General features: G+C 24.9%; 1 protein-coding gene across 1 annotated transcript in view; it reads left to right on the top strand.

The window, feature by feature from the left end:
* Positions 1 to 10,454: 10,454 nt before the first annotated feature.
* Positions 10,455 to 22,525, top strand: part of LOC113550428 (insulin-like receptor) — a 31,899-nt gene continuing 19,828 nt past the window's right edge. Inside the window, exon 1 of the mRNA XM_026952245.1 lies at positions 10,455 to 10,553. The gene's annotated coding sequence lies outside the window, so the exon portion shown is untranslated. The remainder of the gene's footprint in view (positions 10,554 to 22,525) is intronic.

Below are 22,525 nucleotides of genomic sequence, written 5' to 3'. Positions count from 1 at the left end.
TTCATACAATTATATAACTTTTGATATATCATACGTCAATTATCTGGATATTTGCTTATCTGGACCACCCTTGACATGAATTAGTCCGGATAATCGGAGTTCTACTGTAAATGCATGTCATGTAAATGTATCTAATAGATAAGAATTATGTACCTAACTACAGGTAACACGCAACTGTCAACTTTTGTTTTAATTGTTATCTAACCTGTGAACAATGTAAACTCGCTTGGGTCTACTTCAGTACGGTACTGAGTGCCGTTAAGATTTGGCACCCAGGGTAAAATTAAAAATATTCGCTCTCTATTTTATTTATCATTATGCATTTCAATTTTTTTGGCGTTCTATTTAAACCATGCGCCCGGGGCGCCTACCTCCTAGCCCCCCCCCCACGGCACGGCTCTACCTAAACCTAAATTCTAAAGGATATAAGCAAATACTCCTGATTTCTAAGTGTAATGACTTAGAACATTCATTGACGCAACTAGGGGGGTAGGGGATATATTTTAACCCCCCAAATTGTTTTGATTATTTAAGATTAAATTATAATTTAAGCATAAAATAGTGAGAATGTGAGTTATATCCTATGCAATATAGCGTAGAGAATTCTTATAACAGAATTATTCAAAAGTAAATTTTTGTATAAATATAAAATATTAAAGTTTATTTTAAAATATACATCTAATTTAAAAAAAAATATTATTATCTAATAAATATTATGCGGTCATGCGGTCACCATCCAATATTATAGTTTTATTTTGGTGATTAAAAACGGACAAAAAAGTTATTTAGTGTTTTTAATATACCAAAAAAATTATCTGTATTTGTAGTTTGTACAGTTGTTACTAATTACTATTGATATGAAAATAATCCAGAAGATCCTCCTACTTTTTGGAAAGCATTAAAGTAAGTAAATTAAATTAGGTATTTATTTGTGAGCCTACAGCATCCCCTAATATTTTAGACCGGGTTCAAGACCCTTCAAAAAAAAAAAAAAATGTCAGACACAACAAGTGTATTAATTTAATTACCGTTTGTGATGATAAAGCAACGCCGCTCTTGTCACACTTACTTTATCTTGATTTGATAATGTGTATAATTATATTATTGTCAGAAATGCAGTGTAAACTTAATTTGTTGTTATAATTGGCCATTAAAAATTAATCCCCCCCCCCCGAAAAAAATCCTGATTACGGCACTGATGTTTATAATAATATAAATATACATACTAACTTAAAAAAAATCTCAAATGATGGATATATGAATTTATACATACCATTTAAACGAAATTTATATGAACACCCACTTTATGAGTCTAATACATTGTTTGGGTAAACTTACATAGACTACTAAAATGTTTAATACATTTTTTTTCCATTTCAAGTATCACATCTAAATCATCTTTTTAAATCTGAGCGCAGAGATGAACGTATTTATTTTACAATGATGTGTGTGTATTTTTTTGTTTTGTGTACACCGTAAGAGGTTGATAAAATACTTCAATTTTAAATTTTGAGAGTAATTTTTTACATTGGATCAAGTTTGTACTTTAAAGAGGACAGAATAAAAATATTAGGGGAAATGTTGATTTTTAAGCAAATTTAATTTCTACAAAATTTATTTTGTTTTTTTTCTTTGTGTGTAACTCAAGAATAATAACCATAAGTAGAACGTAGAACCAAATACTTATAATATTATTTTGAAATTCTTTCTTTTTTTTTTTTATAAATGTCGATTACAAATTATTCACTTAGTAGAAATGCTTGAAATATTTATACAAATCTCCTTATAAGTTTTTTGTTTTTCAGTCAAAAATATCGACATTTTATAGTCACAATTTTTAGCAATACGATATTCAAATTTACGAAATTCGTAAAAATTACAATAATTGCTAACCATTTTATGTATAGCTATAAATTCATAAAAAATTTTATTTTTATATCTAGGCTAAGAAATTTGAAAATAAAGTTGTTCATAAGTAATTCATAGTGAAAAAATAAAATCTAATAAATATATAAGACAATTTTTTTGGATAGACATTTTTAAATTTAAATTTGGGCAAATTATTCATCTAAACAATGTTAATTATCTTGTTTTAGTTTAAAAACATTATTCATGGGAACTTAAAACTTTACATATTATTATTATTTATTCCTATGTATTTAACTATACGAAATTACATTTTTGATTTATTTTAAAATATTATCTATTATACTATGTTTCTATTATTACCGTTTTTTGATATTTATTATTTACAGAGAAAGATGTAATTAAATTTCGAATTATATAAATGAATAATGTATAAAAAATGTATATTGTTATAATTTATAATAATTAAATATCTACTAAATTATCCAAACAAAAATTATATTAACTTACGGTAATACTAAATGTAAATTAAATGGCTAATAGCTATAAAAAAAAAAAAAAAACATATCACGAAGTATAGTTAGTGATTGAGACCGACGAGACCGTCTCCGCTCTAAATTGTTTTTTTATATAAAATGAAGTATTGAAATTTATTTAAATTCAAATTTAATACACCCATATATAGTGACTCATTTATGATATTTAATGTACAGTAGAGCGGTATCCACTTGCCTATCAATTTTTACTTTAAATTGTTAAGCAAATGATTTTTTTGAACATCTTGAAGTGGAATTTAAGTACCTTAAATCAAAATTAGAAACAAATGTTTCTAAGTTATTGGCATACTTTTATAGGTACCTATAGGTAATGTACCTATCTATAATATACCTATCTCAGTCTACTCACTTACTGAGAACGTCTAACCTAGATAATAATCTTTGTAAAGACCATATACTATGAATATGAACATTTAAAAATAATAGCCACTAATTAATACAATAATATACTCCTATAATTTTATTGTATTTATATTTTTAAGAAGCACCTAGGTATATATATAAAATTCAGACATTTAGTTCCGTTCGTAATATTTTATGAATGCAGTTATTATTGATTAATCATTATTATTAAATTGAAAATAATCACACTTTACAAACTGACTTGTACAAATCCACCGAGGTGAGTGAGTTAACATTAGTATACCTTACTTAGTAACTTCTAGTTACTATGTAGACATGCAGTGTGCCGCTTGTATTAATTTTTAATATAATTGGATGTTTAACCTTCTTAAAATAACCTGCTCTCTAACTCTAAGGTTACTAAAGAATAAAATATAATAGATATTTTAGTTATATTAATAGGTATACGTGTTAATATTTAATTATACTGAACATTATCAGCTAGGTATGACTTTAAAATTATATGTTTGAAATTTAAAATTTAATTTAATCGACAGAGAATTAATACCACAATAAAGTATTATTAATATTATTTAAAAATATAAAATTTAATGAAAAAACTGTCGTGCAAATATAAACAAATATCATTTATACACATACCTAATACGTACATATTTCTATATTTAATATATCTGATGTATGTAGTAAATTGTGTATAGTTACCTACTTATATCATTCCTAAATTCAATTTCTGAGTAATAAATGTATTGATTTTACAAAGATGTGTGTTTTTTATATTTATTTTTGTATTTTTCTAGTTAAAAAATGTTTCAATCTTTAATATTAATGGTGCCATAGTGGCGAGGTCTAACCCCGGAAGGGTCTTGAAGCAAACTGGAATTAGTTTGTATTTTAGATAATCATTTATTAAGCTATTATAATTGCAGTTGGTCATTAATCATTATAAATTATATATTTTGATCAATATCTTTTATATCACATCATGAATAATTGCACTCTGTACAATGTATTTTTGCTCTTACATTTATCAAATACAATATGATAAAATCAATAATATTGTAATTATGTTTAAAATTTAAAATTTTCAAATTTTCAAAAAACTTCAAAAACGATCAAAATTTCATTATTATAGATTACCTAATAATATAAGATTAATTATACTTGTCTAATATTCAGAGCTAGAACTTTTATCCTGGATGGCTGGATGTATTCGTTGATTTTTTTTTTACATTTATTTAAACAACCATACTTAAATATGTTATATTATGTAAATATACAAATATTAAACTTGAAAAATGAAAAACCACATAAAAACAATAAGTGTTCATTTTTATTTTTTTTTATCAAATGAGTTAATTTTATCCATTTTAGATACAGTAAAAATGATTCAGTCTTTAACTTTGTGCGTGATTTCTGGTAAAAATTTGAATCTACTTTTTACTTTGAAGCGAAAAATGCATGGTACTTTCAAAATAATTGAGGGGGAGGAATAAAGAAAAACGGGAATATTTTGTATTTTAAAGGAGGCTCATCAAGTATTTATTGACTCATGAAAAACAAATATTTTGTTTGTTTCTTATACAGTGCTAATGTGTCACTAGTTATAGAAATAAAATAGTTATTGGAATTGTATATATTATAATCTTACTCTTGTAATTTATAATAGATCAAAACCACCCAAATTACACTATTTTAAAAATACGAATATGTGTTGTTTTAATTTATTTGAACTTAGACAGAGTAAATCCATTGGCATTATTTAATTTTCTATAGTCAACGCCAAACTCAGGAAGTCAGGATCGGCTAGTGTATATATACTTATTACTAATATTACTTATATAGTAATATACTTAGTATAATATAGGCTGACAAATTGTCTTTGCTCTGAATCGATTTCCGTACGTAATGATTTATTATTGAACTTAAATTTAACACATATATTAGTGACTTATTTGATGACGAAGTATAAGTACACATGACACTTAATGTAAAGCAGAGCGGTTACCTACTTTACTATTTTTTATTTGAATATATTTTAATATGCTTAACATTAATAAAATTTGTTTTTTAAGTAATAACCCTCCTAAAAGTGATACTTTACTGAAGCAAAAACGTTATTTATCGAATTTTAAATCACAAGAGTTTCCAAATAGCACAATTTCAAGAATCAATCTTTTATCTGATGTAGATAAAAATTTGAAAAGTATGTATAATTTATATTTTATTAAGATTTATTTATTTATTCTTCTAAAAGTGGAATAACTGATTTTTATTAAAATTTCAAATATCGTTAGTAATATTTTAAAGTTTCGATATGATTTCGTGGGGGTGGGGGTTATAGGAATATTATTCATAAAATTATACAGCAAAATTAATGTATGAACCGGTATACATATACAGGATCGTGTAAAATTGATATAACCACCACCACTTTTGTCGCATTAAATTTGGAAGATCCTGTATAGATACATATATAGAATGACAAACATGACGAGCAATATAACAATATACCTATTACCTATCCACAATATTTATATAATAAACAGGATAGTAATGATAGGATAAGCCACTGTGTTTTATTCCATCTCCTTATTTTATATTATTATAAAAGGAAAATAAAAAAGTTGTACTATGGTCTTTGTGCCCTACATATTATATTGCCCGTATTAAATATTGATGGGAACGGTCATCAAATGCACTTCTTCCACCCTGAAACTTTATTGGTTCTTTATTACGTGTGCTTTTTTTTTTTTATTATAATATTATTTATTTTTTTTTTTGCTAGCCACTGTTAACCCTACAAAATTTCAAATAATATTTTCGCTACAACACACGTCTTCACATCTCTATCTATATATAGTATCCCAAGTATCTGGATTGAAAATTGAACATCACGATAACTGTTTCCACGAGATAGGTAGATAATAATTTTGGATAAAATCGCAAAAATGGGAATAAATAACGACAATAAAATCTAGATAACTGCCTGGTTTTAACAAAATCATTACAATTTTAGATTAATCAAACTCTGTGGCATCATTTTCGAACGCCATAATTTTCACGTTCAAATTCAAAACAATACTTCATATAGTTTTGTCCTAATCTAAATTGAAAAACGGTTCAGATCGATTTTTGCCATTCGTATGATATCTATACTATAGTACGTATTAAACCGAGTTAACTGCGTCCAAACAACCTTTTTTTATAAACTGTGTCCGAATATTTATCTATATCAAAAGGATAAATCTAAACTGCGCCCTTCAATACTACGGTATACGATTTATAAGCACAGAAAATGTATCTGAGTATTTTGTAAATTATTTAAACTTTTCATATGCATGAGATTTTTTTTTCTTAAAAATGAAATATTAAAATTCAGAATCATTTAGCTTGTTGCTTCTAGATGTTGGGAAAAATAATAAAAAAAAATTTTTAAATTATTTATATATTTTTTAAAAGAATTATAAACTTGTATATTTAACATTCAAACATAACTCTTATAATATTAGTTAACATTGATTAAGTTTTTTAATGTATAAAATCCGTTAAAAGTATTTAAAAAAAAACAGAACCTGAATAGTTTTTTACTGATCACAAGTATGAACTACCTGTGCATAATAAAACTATATAGATCATAAAATAATGAAAGACAAAACAAAACATATTTCTTCAATTGATTAGAAGCATAAGTAAAAATAGTAGATTACCATTACCCCTGTCTACAGTTACACAGTATATAATATATAATAATAACAAGTTAAAATAAAAACGAACTTTTTTGATAGAAACAGTCGAAATGATGCACTACTTGTACATAATAAAACTTTCAATTAGGAACATTAGTAACGATTGTGGATTGCCTATGTCCAGTTACACAACATATAATATATAATAAAATAACAAATTTAAATACAATTAAACTTTTTTGATAGAAACAGTCAAAATTATGCACCAATTGTGCAAATTTGTACAATGGATAATATAATAATAATAATACTTTTACTGTTCTGTATGATATGACTTCAAACGTTCAGGACATACAGCATATTCACATTTTTCACAAATGTATTTTGTTCTGGATGTACAGTTTTCATCAAAGCAACGAGAAGCTTGACTTGCAGTTACTATTTTTAATGAATAATGATCAATATTGTCATATCTAATTTCCGGTCGAATAGACTTCTTATGTTTCCTTTTTTTTTTTTTTGGTGGTGTTTTTTGGTCTACAGAATTAGATTTTCTACCTTTTTTATTTGCTTTTTGTAACTCCAACATAGTTCAAACTATTGAACCTTTGAAATTTAATGAAATAAAAGCCTGGCTACTAAAGAGTGGCACAATTTTCAGATTATTTAGATGAATTTATAAATGAAAAAAAAATTCAAATAGAAACATATATATTAAATTAAATAGTTTAAATGAAACTTTTAAAATCAAAATTCTAAAACAAAATACAAATTTAAAAAGTTATAGTTATTTTTTTTTAAATTTTTATTCAATTAATTATTCATATTCATATTATATGACTTTAACGAATTAACTATAAATTAGATATTGTAATTCTGTTTCATTTTACAACAAATATAGCTATTCATTTTTAAAATTTTACCTGGGCGCAGTTTACACATCGCCTTTTTAGACTTGAACGCAATTTAAATTTGCAGAACTTTTAAACTGGTTTAAATTTTGCATACTGCATGTAAACGTAGTATATAAATTATAAGTTTAATTAGACATTAATATATCATAATATATTATACCTATGTAATATATTATTGTTATTATGTTTATCGTTTATATAAAACACTTAACTATTCATAATATTTTTCTAGCATTTTAGCATTTATACTTCATTTAGTATATTATGTATGTTGTATATAAATACTATATATTATATATCATATCTATGATATCAATATATATATATATAGGTACGTAATACGTATATTACTATAAAATTAATATCTTACGTCAAGGTAATCGAAGCGATAAAAATATAAAACGATATAACCCGTGAGATTCAAAGCAAGTGCCTTACATAGAATAAAGAAATATCTAATTTAACCATTAATTTTTTTATAAATAATAGCATGTACCTACACATTACACGTCCTACTCTAATCTAAAGTAAAGAATTTTAGGAAAATGGACAATATAATAATTTTATGTATACTTATTATATTATACCTATATGGTTAAAACTCATAATAGTATGATACTTGGGTGTTTAGTGTTATCATGTTAAGGAGGAAACTATAAAAATAATAAATTATGTACATTAATATTATTATTATGCCTACCTATTTATATCTATGTTTATCATGTCGTTAATATTGTATAAAATTCCAATTATCCTCCTCTGCAGCTGCAAATAAATGGGCAAAATACGTCCCCTTCATGTGCGTGACACAATCGGCACACTTGGCGTTGAAAATAAAATCATTCCTATCTAAACCTACACAACGAAATATTAGCATTAATTATGAATACTAGAATTTATGATCAATAATATTAGATCCCGTTTATAAGTTTACTTAGGTAAACTATTTTTCCCTTATTTCATATTATTATTATAACTTATTATATAATATATAGTTAAATTTATAAAAATTAAACACAGTGCACACTATATACGTTTTTATAAATTATAACTTGAGAATAAAAATATACAAACATTATTCAAGAATTTGTCATAATATATTATAATATACAATACAATAAATTAATTAATAGTTTTGAGATTATAATTGAGTAAAGATAAATTGGAATATTCTATTTTTTAGTATTATAATATGCTTTACAGTATATGTATTGCATGTATAGTGTTCCATTAAAATATGTTTATAATATACTTATATACTATACACAGATCAAAGAAAAATATTTTTAGAAATAATACATATTTTTATATATTTATATAATAAAATAAAAAAAAGTAAATTATCTTCAACGTTCCCGTTTTTACTGCATTATTCTAATAAAATACTTTAAAATTTCACCAATGATCAATAATTGTGGACTTTTGTTTTACAAAAAAATATTTTCTGGAATATTTTTCATCACTCGTGCATCTTAATTTTAAATTACTAAAATATTATCATTATCTGATTTATTGTAATCACTCACTCAAATTATATATGTCACACACTTTTAAATATACTTAATACAATATAATATTACAATTTATTCTAATTTAAATTTTTTAATTTCTCTGTTGTTCTTTATTTTTATTCTTATCTTGTTTTTCTTCTATTGTAACTACGAGTAGATTATACAAATTAACTTGTACATTTTAAATTCATTAATAAACAACAATTTATTGAATCGAATAATTTAATAAATAAATAAGAAAAAGCTACTTAACTATACATTTAATTAAAACATAAAAAATAATTGAATATTATATCTTGGTCTACAAAAATAGAGTATAAATGTTGAAAATGTAGAAAATAATTTATTTTAATAGTACCTATCAATTATGCGTATTAAATTACACCAAAATAATAAAATTGGTATTGCATAAATATTTCTGTTTATTTTTGATTACCTACTTTGAAAAGTATTAGAATTTTTGTTATTTGTAAGCCGGTTTCACACGACACGAACGTTCGCTCAAAATTAAGTGTGTTAAATTTCAACGCTTTATAGTTTAGTTACATTGCGAACAGTTCGCATCGCGTGAAATCAGCTTTAACTACCCAAAGTAACAACTAGGTATTCAATTTGCTATCAGAAATAAAATAATAACAACCTATTATACTTATATTGGTTATATTGGATATGTAAATGTGTTATTCTATATTGATTGATGATTCGTTACTACGTGAGTGATTTGCGTTTGGTGGTAATTTAAAAATAATAATAATCGCATGTAATTTGAATTCTTATAACCACATTTATAAATATTACCTATCAAAAATACAATTTTCAGGCTAAAATTTATAAAAATAGGTTTATTCCAAATTTGATTTTGAGCGCTCATTAATATACGCCAGAAATGATATGAAATGAATTGATAACTATATATTTACAATATTAACTATGTAATTTCTATAAAGAATTGTAGTTATATATAAAATTGCATCAACATATTGTATTTAACGTTTTATTCATGGTCATGAATGGCAGGTAATATTCTAAAATATTGAAGTAGGGATATACTAGGATAAATTCAAAGTTATCAATATTTATTAGTTTATTACCTACTTAATATTTCAAATCATCGATGGATTATATTTTTGTTATTGTTATATCAGTTATACGAACATCGCAAATGCGTACAACACGTCATCACTGACCGGTGACCACTACTGACCAATGTGCTGATGTCTGAATAACGAATAAATAACCTGCCGTATAGTGAACCTATATAATATATCTATTAAATAATATATACAGTATTATTCGTCTGTGTTCGTTGTTATCTCACGGTGTAAGACACTAGATGGTACTGCAATTTTGTCAACATGTTATTCACTAAATAAATATATACATATAAGTACAATAAATTACGTAGTTGTAGTGAAATAATTTTTAAGAATATCTACTGCATTATAGATAATTGATTATTACCAGAGTCCAGAAGAAGTCTCACATTCATTCGAAATTCAATGGTTATTAAGTGATTATGTGAAGTGTTATTTCTTTTTATTAATGTATACTTTTAAACAATATTATTACAGAAAACAATCTAAATTTATTTCACACAAATTACAGTTCGTGTATCACATATGACAGATAAAAACAATATCCTCGGTAATTATAAAGGTAACACGTCAATTTTTAAATCGAACACAAGGTTATTTAATATTTATTTAAGAAACTATCAATTATCATTAAGAGATTTTTGTGTAATCAAATTGTTCTATACTATGTACCTACTTAAAAACAATAATAATATGATATAACAGAGTATTTAAAAAACGGATATTATACCAAAACTTTTTTAAGTTTTATGATGCCTAGACAGCTAGACTTACAAAGTTTACAGTTTATTAGAGATATCTATTTAGTATAACATAATTACTTTTATAGTTTTATACCTATTTGAGCCAGGGGCGGATTTACGCATAGGCAACCTTGGCACGTGCCTAGGGCGCAACATCTTTCGGGGGCACCGCAATTTTTCAGTATATTTCTACTTTTATTTATATAATATAATAATGTTGTAATGCCTTGCGGCGAATAAATGGTAAGTCCGTATAGTCCATAAGCTATGTCTTGAAAAAAATATAATTTGTTACAATTTCACATTTTTTTTACTTTTGTTTGATCAAAAATTTTAATTTATCATAAAAATAATACCACGGAAAAATTCAAAACAATAATAATTATTAATTTTATTACTTATTTTGAATATCACTAGATATTAATAATTTTGTAGGTACCTTTATGTTGGTCTGTTGTATTTTATTTTAATTTTTAACTAACAATTTAACACAATTTATAAATTATATTATATTAATAAAGTAATAATTATTATTGTTTTGAATTTTTACGTCGTATTATTTTTATGATAAATTAAAACTTTTGTTCGAACAAAAGTATAAAAATGTCAAATTGTAACAAATTATATTTTTATATATTTTTCAAGACATTATAGCTTTAATAGAGGTATAAAACTATAAAAATAATTTATGAATTGTGTTAAGAACTGTTAGTTAAAAATCAAAATAAAATACAAAAGGCAGCGGAAAAGTGACTACAAAATATTATCAATATCTAGTGAATTTTAGAAGAAAAAAATACTGAATACAGGTATGTTTTTTCAATAACGAGTAATGTTCATCGTGACATATATACCAATAAAAGACATTTGACTTTCACAAATTCTAATAATGATATTCAATAACTATCGCAGAATCTATATATTATCATCATTTGGAAATTGATCAGCAATAATATAATTAATAATTGCTGCTATATTATACTTAAATATTTATTTTTATGGGCCATCATTATTGGATGTACCTTTATAATAGTAAGTTATACTCTTAAAACTACATAAATGATTAAATATATACCTCAATATATTTTTTAGATTTAAAAAACATAATTTCTAAAATAACTTTGATAATAAATAAGTATCATTAAACACATTATGCTTGTTTCTATTTTATTCATATTCATATTATAATTATACACATAATATATATATATATATATAGTTATAAAATGAAGATGGAAAACTATAAAGTATACAATATAGGTGTAAATGGTGTTTTTTCTATTAGGTATTTACTAAGCTTATTGATAAACATGATATTGCAATATATATATTATTTAGTGAGAAGTGAAACCTTATCAAATTAATGTATATTTATTTTAAATTAAGAGTTTTTAAATCGCATTATTATGTATTAATAATCATCAAAAAATATACCATTTACACTAAAAAAAAAAACACAAAATATCTACCGTAAACTTTTACATTTTTTTCGTAATATCTTGAAACAGTTGAAACTAATTTCTAGCTTAGTTGGCAATAAATTTAATAGCTCACCAAAAACTTGAAAATAGAACAACTTATACTACAAGTCCTAATAGAGCTTGAACATTAATGCTTTTAAAAAGTATTAAAATAAATATGCACTTATTTATTTTTTTTATTTAAGTACAAATATTTTATAACTTTATAAGACTATAAACAGTTAACTCCAGAGGTAATATTTTTATAGAAAAGTTAGATTAATATGATATGCCTTTACAGCTATATTATAAACTTTTAGGAATACATAAATAATGAAATAAATACATAAATTTCAAACTTTGTAATTTTTAAAATAATTTTAATAATAAATTAATATAGTTTTAAACATTTTCCATATTCTTTTTATTATAACTATATTCACATATGTCGTATACATTTATAGCTACTAATTGAAGTTAAACCATGATTTATATATCGATACATATTGTGAATGATTTATAAATGATGTTTTTTTTGATATCAACTACCTAAGTATTCGAAAAATACGATACAGTTAAAATGAAAACTAAGAGCTCTTAATATAAATGTATATGTATTTTAATTTACGATTTTTCTTAATTGTATTAATCATCAAATTTACACTAAGAAATTGTAAAATTAAGAAATAACTAAATAACCACAAAATATGCAACAAAAATTAATATATTTTTTTGTTACTATATTGAATCTAATAATTTTTAGCTTACTAAGCAATTATTTAAATAACCCACAAAAAACATGCAAATGCAACAACATCCGAATCCACAGTTATATTTTTAACTAATAAAAGTGTTAAATTATAGTACCTAATTTATATGTGGTTCATAATCAATAATATCTATATAATATTATATTGGTACTTACCATAGTTTTATTAAATTATTTTTTAATTGAAGTTAAAAGTATAGTATTTTATTACTTAAATTTAATATGATTATGAGTATAAAATGAGTTTAATATTGCAAACTGCATATAGTACGCTATATCCATGCCTCAAAGTTTTGAAGCATAAATATTTAAATTCTAAGGTAATCTTCTGCTTCAATATTTACTATTTCAGTCACGTCATGCTTTTTATCAAGTTTGAAAAATTAATTAAATATATATAATCGTAATTAGAATAGGTAAATAGTTTTAAACATTGTAGATTATAATTAATAAATAATAACTATAACGTTTTATGTAGGTACCAATATGTTTTTATTTGTATATATTTACTAATTATACGTTATAGTTTTATATAGGTATGAAAGTTACATTACATAATTTTATAATATGCATTCGGTCTATACCTAATAATCCATTAAAACTATAATTAATATTAATAATATATACATGAGTACACGGCAATAGCATATAGGTTAAGTACGATTTTTAGGTCTGTCTTTTAAGCGACCTTTGTCTGTCGGTTAATTACCAAGTGTCGGTTCTATTAAATGATTTGAATTAGCCAAGTGCGCATTTCAGATATGTCGGTGTTCGGCGCAATTCGTCGACATCAATAAAAATCTATTTAAAAACAATAAATATTGTAGATATAGGTATTTACAATATGATACTTATGTAATCATGTATATATTTTAAAATAATATATAATATACAAAATCAGAAGCGAAGATCGTTTGCTATTTCGAGCAAGTCAATATAATAATGATTCGTATTATAATTCATAATTTAAATTTTAGTATGCCAATTGGCAATGCGCAATGACCAAATGTGTTGCTTAATAAATAATAAGCAAAAACCTTATATCAGCTAGCAAAATAAATACTATTAGCTATATAGCACTATATAGCATTAGCATATACTAAGAAAATGTAGAAAAAAATACATATTATATTATCATTGAATATTGATTAAATATACGTATAAGTATATTTAATCAATTATATTATTCGAGAAAATACAGAAAATCTAATAATATACAATATACCTTTCTCTAATATCAAAAATTATCAAATTAATAATAAAATAAATACATTGATTTTTTAAAAATTACCTAGATAATCAGAGTATATCAGTCATCAGATGTCAAAATTCTACTTTAAACTTCACAATATGGAAAAATCATTCAAATAAAATTTCTTTGATAATCCCTTAACTATAGACAATTTTATATTCTTGTAATAACAATTTATATTTTATAAAATACCTATATACATTTTTTTTGTTTTTTTGACTTTCGTGCAACTATAAAAAAAAGTTGATACAATTTTTGAACAAAATATAATTTTTAAATACTTACAATATTTAAAAATTAAAAAACAGATCAACAATCGATAAAATAAAAGAATGCTGACTTGAATACATACCCATTAAAAATTAAAATAATAATATTAATATAATTCATGGTCAAGAATAAAAAAACACGGATTCATCTCATCAACACTTTATAAAATAATAGTATTCCATGCGTGTCACAGTAACCTTATCGCTCGTCTAATATAAACGTATAGGATGTAACTTTTATAGGTATCACGTGTGAATTATGTGATGTACTGATGTATCATGTGGGAAATATATATCGATGGCTATTATAAATTATAAATTATAATTTATAATAGTTAAGTGCATACATAATAGAACAGTCCAAAATACAAATTTAAGTCTGTTAAATAATATAATATATATGAAATCGTCTATATTTTAAAATATTTATTTTTGAGACAGTAAACATTTTTTTAGAGATCTTCGCCCCGTAGATAAACGGGCGCGAATACAGATAAGACATTGTCTCATTTTAGATCATAAGTAATAACTTATGCATCAAAGGATCGTTCAACTTAAAATATTCCCTAAAGTGCTGATTAATTGGATGACAATAATTTTGGGCGGCAAGACACGCGGTGAGTTTTTTCCATTATTCCTAATATGATGTTCATTATATCGTTTAGAAATAACGAAAATTTCAAAATTTTATTTATTTTTTACAAAAATTATCGTCTTACCTCACCACAAATATTGTCATCTTTTAATTTTATAATAGGGATATTTGTTTTTTATTTTATTTTACTCTAGAACGAGGTTCTACTCAGACTGCGTAAACGTGTTTTGTTTATGTCGTACGTGTGTAATACGGAGAAAACTCAAGCGGGGGCGGGCGGTGATCAATGGGGCGAGTGAAATTATTTTATCTACTAATTTTAATCACTATTATCGAAAATTTAAATAATTAATTGTTGAATGTATATTTTGAGCATTTTCATACAAAGCCTATAGATTGCTTTAAAATGTACTAATTATATTATATGAAATTTTATTTATAATTTTTGACTGTAGATTACTACCTACCTATATAATAATATTATTAATATCTATACCAATATTTTTTTTATTTAATAATAAGACTTATTATTAAATATTTATATTTTATATGAATTTGTTTAATTAATTGTTGAGTGTATATAATAGGCATTATTATTTTTTTTCATACCACTCAAACGGTACTTTTAGTTGAATAATCCTCGCCTAAACAGACCATATTTTAAGTCGATTCGCCCAAACAGTCTATACCCGCAGGTGCGACGCGCGACGTCCTCTTAACATTTAAATAAATATTTAAAATAAGCACAATTTAACCCAAATGATATAATATTGACGGACGAAAATAACACACTATTAAAAACAATAATTATTAATTTTAAATATTATAAAAATTATTGATTTTAATATTTTTTAAATTTAAATGGCCCAACATTTTTTAGGAGGTTATTTTTCGAACTGGAGAGCTAAGCCCCCAAGCCTCCCCAAAATACGCCAATGTTGTTCAAGGTAGTACAGTAAATTCCCGTTACAACGAAAAATCCCGTTATAACGAAAGTCATAGAATTTCCCTGCCGAAAAGCAGGGCTTATAAAGAGCTTATTCGAATTTTCGTTACAATGAAATTTCCGTTATAACAAAAAAAAATTCGGTCCCCTGGAGTTCGTTGTAACGGGATTTTACTGTATTATAAAAATTGTTGACTTATATAATAGAATGATAATTTTGGCCCTGTGAGGAAGACCTCTTATTGGTGATAGATGAGAAACTAATCAGAATTCTTGGCAAGTATATTTTTCTCTTAAACTAATAATATATAAATAAGCTAAAAGAAAAAAATCAAAATTATGTGTACATTTGAGATTAGTTTTATAAATATATTTTTCTTGTAGACATTCAGGCATTTTTATGTAAGCCTTCAATAACTTATTACATGCATGTAATTTATTGAACTTGTTAAAGAGTTAAAGTAATAAAGTAACATAAAAATCCATTTTTTAATACTTTTTTGTATACTTATTTAAAATATTAACTGGTGCTTTATTAAATAATTTAAAATTTTAATTCACTTGATATAACATAAAATACATACTCGCATACTTTAGTGGTATGAATTAAAACCTAAAGGTATTATTAAATTGTAAATATTCAAGCCTCGTATATGTATTAAAGTATTATGGATTATATTACCCTTTTTGACATTACTCTAAAATGTATAGAAATATTACTATATAACAATGGTTTATGCCAATGACGTATCCAGAAATTTTCAACGACAAGGATGTTATAAGTTATAATACATTTTAGTGAATTATGTGTGTAAGTCCGTGCAAAGACATAAATATAAAAAGGTTTTAGGGGTCAAAATTGTTAATAAATTAATAGCTTTTAGCTTATAATCAAGGATTAGGATATAAGTATATAATTTTATATAATACATATTATTATATATATAAGTTTATAACTGACTTATAGACGTAACTAGAGGGGAGCTTGAGTGGTCTTCAGCCCCCCCTCCAGAATTGTTGGGTAAATGTATATGTATATAAACATATTTGTTTTGTATTAACTTTATTTTTAATGTAGATAGGTAGATATAAATATATTATAATATCTTAGTCCACGCTGTATTTATAAGCGTTTTATACAGATTAACATAGATGCTGATAACTGAAAATTGATTACACACAAACTTAATGATTAGTACCACCTGTCCACATTTAATACGGTTTTATATGTGATATGCATATAGGCTTAGATCAAAGAGTGGCCAGGGGGCCATGGTCTCCGGGCCTACGAGAAATAGGGACCTACAAAGAAAAAGAATATACTTAATCTTATATTTTTCCTAATTGATGAAATAACTTTTACAAATTAAAAACTATATTATTAATTATTTTATCTCCTACGTCATAATCTCATTATCAAACCTCTGACTAATAAGATAAAGAGAAAATCAACGTATAGTAAATTGGTTAATATTGTCTGTGTAGGATCAGTGCTATTTTATTGTATTTATTTAAATTTATAATATTTTTTAATCTTCCTATTAATAGAAATTACATTAAATTATATTTTTTTGTTATTTTAACTTCTATGAGGTAATCAAAACTAACAGTCAGTAGTGTCACCTATTATTGTAGGAGACATGAGTTAGACAAAACTAAGGAGTATATATATATATATTGCGATTTACAAGTATACGTATACCACGGTCGAGGTGACTATCGCGTCCATATTATATTGTGTTTTAAGTACTTAACCTAACCTAACCTGTCCGACAAGTTATTCGATTCTCAACGATTCTTTTGAGACAATTTGAAACAAATATTTCCTCTTCTTCCACCTTGACATATTATTCGCGAGCGGTTACCGCAACAATTTTCGCGTCATTAATTTTAGTAAGTTCGCCGTTCGTCGTTGGTTTTTTTTCTTCAGGTCCACTATGGGATCAATGGGTGCTTCGTCTTCAACAAAAAATTAAGTTGACAGATGTTTAGCGACGTTTAAGATAGGACATTTAGTTAATAATTTAATATTCTAATGTTATATTATAAAATAAAAATAATGATTTATTATAACTTATAACTCACCGGTTCATAAAAGTTTGTAGTAACTTTACCCGTACAGGTCACTTTTGAATATTTGATTTATTTATTCTTAACCATGTTTAATAATTTTTGGATTTAGTTTAGTAGTTTGGTTTTAGTTTATAGTGTATTTCAGAGTGTATAGGTTATGCTCTACTGTCACCAAACTTATGTCTCATACTGATTGCGATCACGATTCACGATCTAAAGTTTTAAGTAATTTAATTATAAATAATTTTGTAATTAGCTTTTAAAAAATTGAAGTGTAGGGATTTTTTTCCCCAGGGATTCCGAGACCGGCAAGTGCCACTAGTGGGTGGCTTCTTATCAAGTACTCATGTTATTTATAGCCCTTATCATATACCTATGCTTATTGTGCACCAATTGTACAGATTGTATAAATTGTATATAATATTAATTATTAATGTGAAAAAAAAGATCCATATTTAACATAAGCTCATCCAACACGAATCACGTTAATATACAAGTTCAGTTTGTCTCATGCAACAAATTTCAAACACATTGTAAGTAAGAAACTCGCCTTAACAACAGTGGCGCATTTAATATATGCGCGCCCCGGGGCAAAATAATTTTTCCACCATTCCCCCTTACTAAAAAAAAATATATATATATATAAATAAATAAGTTAAGCAATAAAAAAATTAATTTTTTGAAACAAATCATAAATCAGTTGTTTTGCGATATTGTATTAGATAATTTTATAGTAATACATATCCTAATGTTAACCTAATCTTTTCTATTCAAAGTGAATATTATTTTCTTATAAAATATATATTATATATTATTATTTTATAGAAAATATAGAAAACAGAATCAACACTTATTATATGCACAATGATTAACATATCATATATTAGATTAAATAGATAATATTTATTATTAATTATATATGATAAAATAATCGATAGCTTATAATTTTTTTCTTGACTTTTGAAAAGCAAAAGTCAATAATATCATTAAAATTAATAGTTTTTGTTAAATCAGCTTCAATGTTGAGGATTGCTAATGAATTAAGACGATTTTCTCCCATTGTTTATCTTAAAAAATGTTTGACCCTTTTTAATGCAGAAAATTATCTTTCCGTTTTAAAATTACTTGAAGGTGTACATAAAAGCATTTTTAGAGCAATGTCAATAGTAAAAGTACAATATTTTGCCATTCCCAAAAATTTACTGCTTGGGGAATTTGCCCCTTTCGCCCCTTTAAATTCGCCACTACCCAACACATTACTTTTATTATGCGGGTAAAAAGGCAATTCACCCAAATACAGACATTTTGATGAAACAACGGCGAAATTTAGATTATTCTATAGAATTCTATATACGCTTATTTGTGAATCTCATCACTTCCTAGTTTCGATCCACGTCTACCGTTTCCTGAGGAATTTTCGAAGGCAGTGTGTCAAGGTATGACGCACGATTAGTCATATATAAAATAATATGTATAATGTACATTATTATCACAAATTCCTAATACTGTAGGACGCCATTATACGATCATTATTTACAATTTATTTTTGTTGCACATATTATTATTTGTAATTTGTATGGTATGTTTGTAATAAGGTTCACACGTTTGGGTGTTTACCTTCTATTGGATTTTGTTTCTATGTATAAATACATGAAAATATTTGTATAAAACATATTTTTTGAGTAAATCACATTTTTTATGTACGCCATGCTGAAGTTGCTTCAGTTGTTTGTATAATATTATACTATTATATATACGAATAAACGTTTGAAAAAGCCAAATAATACCTTAAAATAAATGTATAATTTATGCATAACAATGTGTTGAACGTAGGAACTTAAATAAAGTCACACTATATCAGTATTATATACACAAATTCACGAATAAGAGAGACCCGCGGAGGCGTATTTAGGCAGGATATTAAAATATTTGCATGTTTGGTTTTATATTTGCTTGTAACAATATATTGTAATTTGTAATCTTGTATAAATATTTCTCTAATACGTCATATTGCATAGGATTCACATTCCCACTATCTTATGCTTAAATTATAATTAAATCTTAAATAATCAAAAAAAATGTGAAGGGCTAAAATATTTTTTTAGGGGGCTAAGCCCTCTAGTTCCCCCTAGTTTCGCCAATGGTGATGGACATTTGGTTGAATGTGTATGTGAGACGTGAGAGGGGGACTTGTCATTTTTACTTATTATCTGAAATGTTGAACAGGCATCAATATTTCAGATAATAAAGTCAATAAATCTTCCTTCAACTGATTAGTCTTTATTATCCGCACATTAGAATCATTAGATTGTAAATTTTAACCATTTGTATACTAACACGATTCCGGAAATTCCTTATAAACCTATAATCGATTACTCATGATTCATGAGTGATGATTTTAAAAGCAACGTTGCCATAATGTCATAACAATCGTTTTCTCTCAAAACGACGTTACCTTTTATAATTAATCGTATATCTATTATCTACTTGAACAAATCATATTTTTAGAAAGAACTTTACAGTGTCACAAATGACACAAATTAAACACTTTTTCACCTATAGGCTATAGGTACACGTAAATAATTATTGTACTGTTGTCTAGTAGAAAATTGTAATATTTTTTAGATTCTGAGTGGAGGAAATTTACAGTGTTTATTTTTTGTTTAAGATGCGTGACACACGTAATAAAGTAAAAAAAAAAATACATTACTCTTCAATTTTAGGATAGTTTTTAATAGTGAATTGGATTTTTATAGATTGTGCCCTAAGTGTCCAATCCTAACCTACCCTATCCTACTTATCCTGAGTAGGTAAAAATGGAAAATTACTTTTATTTTTCAAAATAATCGTAAAAACATACAAAAGATTCAAAAAAATATGGGCATTTTTACGCAAATTTAGTTGTTTTTTATTAAAACTGTTTCATTTGATCAAAAAGCTTGAACATTAAATACATTAAGTTCCTCATAAGTTGTTAGTAGTGTTAGTACTAGAATTATCTATTATATTTCTTACTATAAATTTTCTAATTTGTATACTATTAGATTTAATTTTGCATGACACTTGTACTCGTGTACTCGTAACCCGTGTTAAATTTAAATAAGAAAATAAAATAATCTTAACATTTTTTATGTATCATATGATGATATTTTAAAATAGTTAATCTCTTTTTGAGTAATTTATAGACAAATTTTGATGAGTTTTTATTTTTTCTATAAATGCGATAGAAACTGTTTGGTTTAGTTAAAAAGCTTGAAAATATAATGGTGTTATATAATATTATAATATTGTCCACACACCAATTAAAAAATATTGAAAATACATTGTCATACATAATTTATACATACAATGACATTTTCAAACGCAATGTTTTTCTGAAAAAATTAATTCAACTTAATCGGAGAATAAATTAAATTTTTATTTTTATTAAAATTGTTTAATAAGCAATATAAATATGATCTATAAATTGACACAAATATTAATATGATTAATATATTCAGTAACAGAACCTCAAATTACTTTAACAGCAATATAATATATAATTACATCATAAAATATACTTTTAGTATAGGTAATGTACAGTTAGATAGACCGTTTTCGATCAGAATGGTTTTTCGTTTGCAATAATTAATCACTGAATTCAAATTTAATACGTATACATTACAATGACTTACTCCTCAACGATGAAGTCAATCGACACCTCGAACACCTAACCTACAGCAGTGCACTTATTTTTATTCTTTTTAGTTATACAGGAATATATTTTGTATGACGTAATTTTAATTTATCTTATACTTTATCTAAAAAATTTAATTTATCGGTTTTTAACAATTGATAATACTTTTGTCGTGTGAAAGAAGTAAAAAACACGATGTTTTGATATCAAATTAAAACTTGATATGTATTTTTCTACAAAATCTGTTCTTATGATAACTCCAAAATATGACTTTAATCATAAAGAAATAAACTATAAATAAAATTCAGAATATTAAATACATTAGTTATAAAGTGGAAAATGTACTTATCCTCAATTTGCATGCTAACTAAAATCATGATTGTTTTAGTGTTGTTTCAAAGGGTCTTAAATCCAATTTAATTGAATTCAGTACATTATTTATTGAAAAAGTTAAATAGATTATATTAAATTTATATAATATAATTAGCTGATATAGAAAATTTGTATTGCTAGTAAATATTTTTTTGCGGACTTATGATAACTATACCTAAATCAAAAACGGATTGAATTACCAATCAAACTTAATAAGTGATTATGATTTTGATCTCCCTTGATCAAAAACCCGAAGAATTTATTATTATGCATCCGGCTAAATTGATTCCCATACCTAAGTGATATCCGAATTAGTTATTGATATTTTATACGGCATAAATTTAAATTGTTTCCAAATTTAGGATTTTTATAATAAATT

Source organism: Rhopalosiphum maidis, chromosome 4, assembly GCF_003676215.2.
Source record: "Rhopalosiphum maidis isolate BTI-1 chromosome 4, ASM367621v3, whole genome shotgun sequence".
Classification (NCBI taxonomy): Eukaryota; Metazoa; Arthropoda; class Insecta; order Hemiptera; family Aphididae; genus Rhopalosiphum; species Rhopalosiphum maidis.
This window is presented reverse-complemented; position numbering and strand designations above follow the sequence as displayed.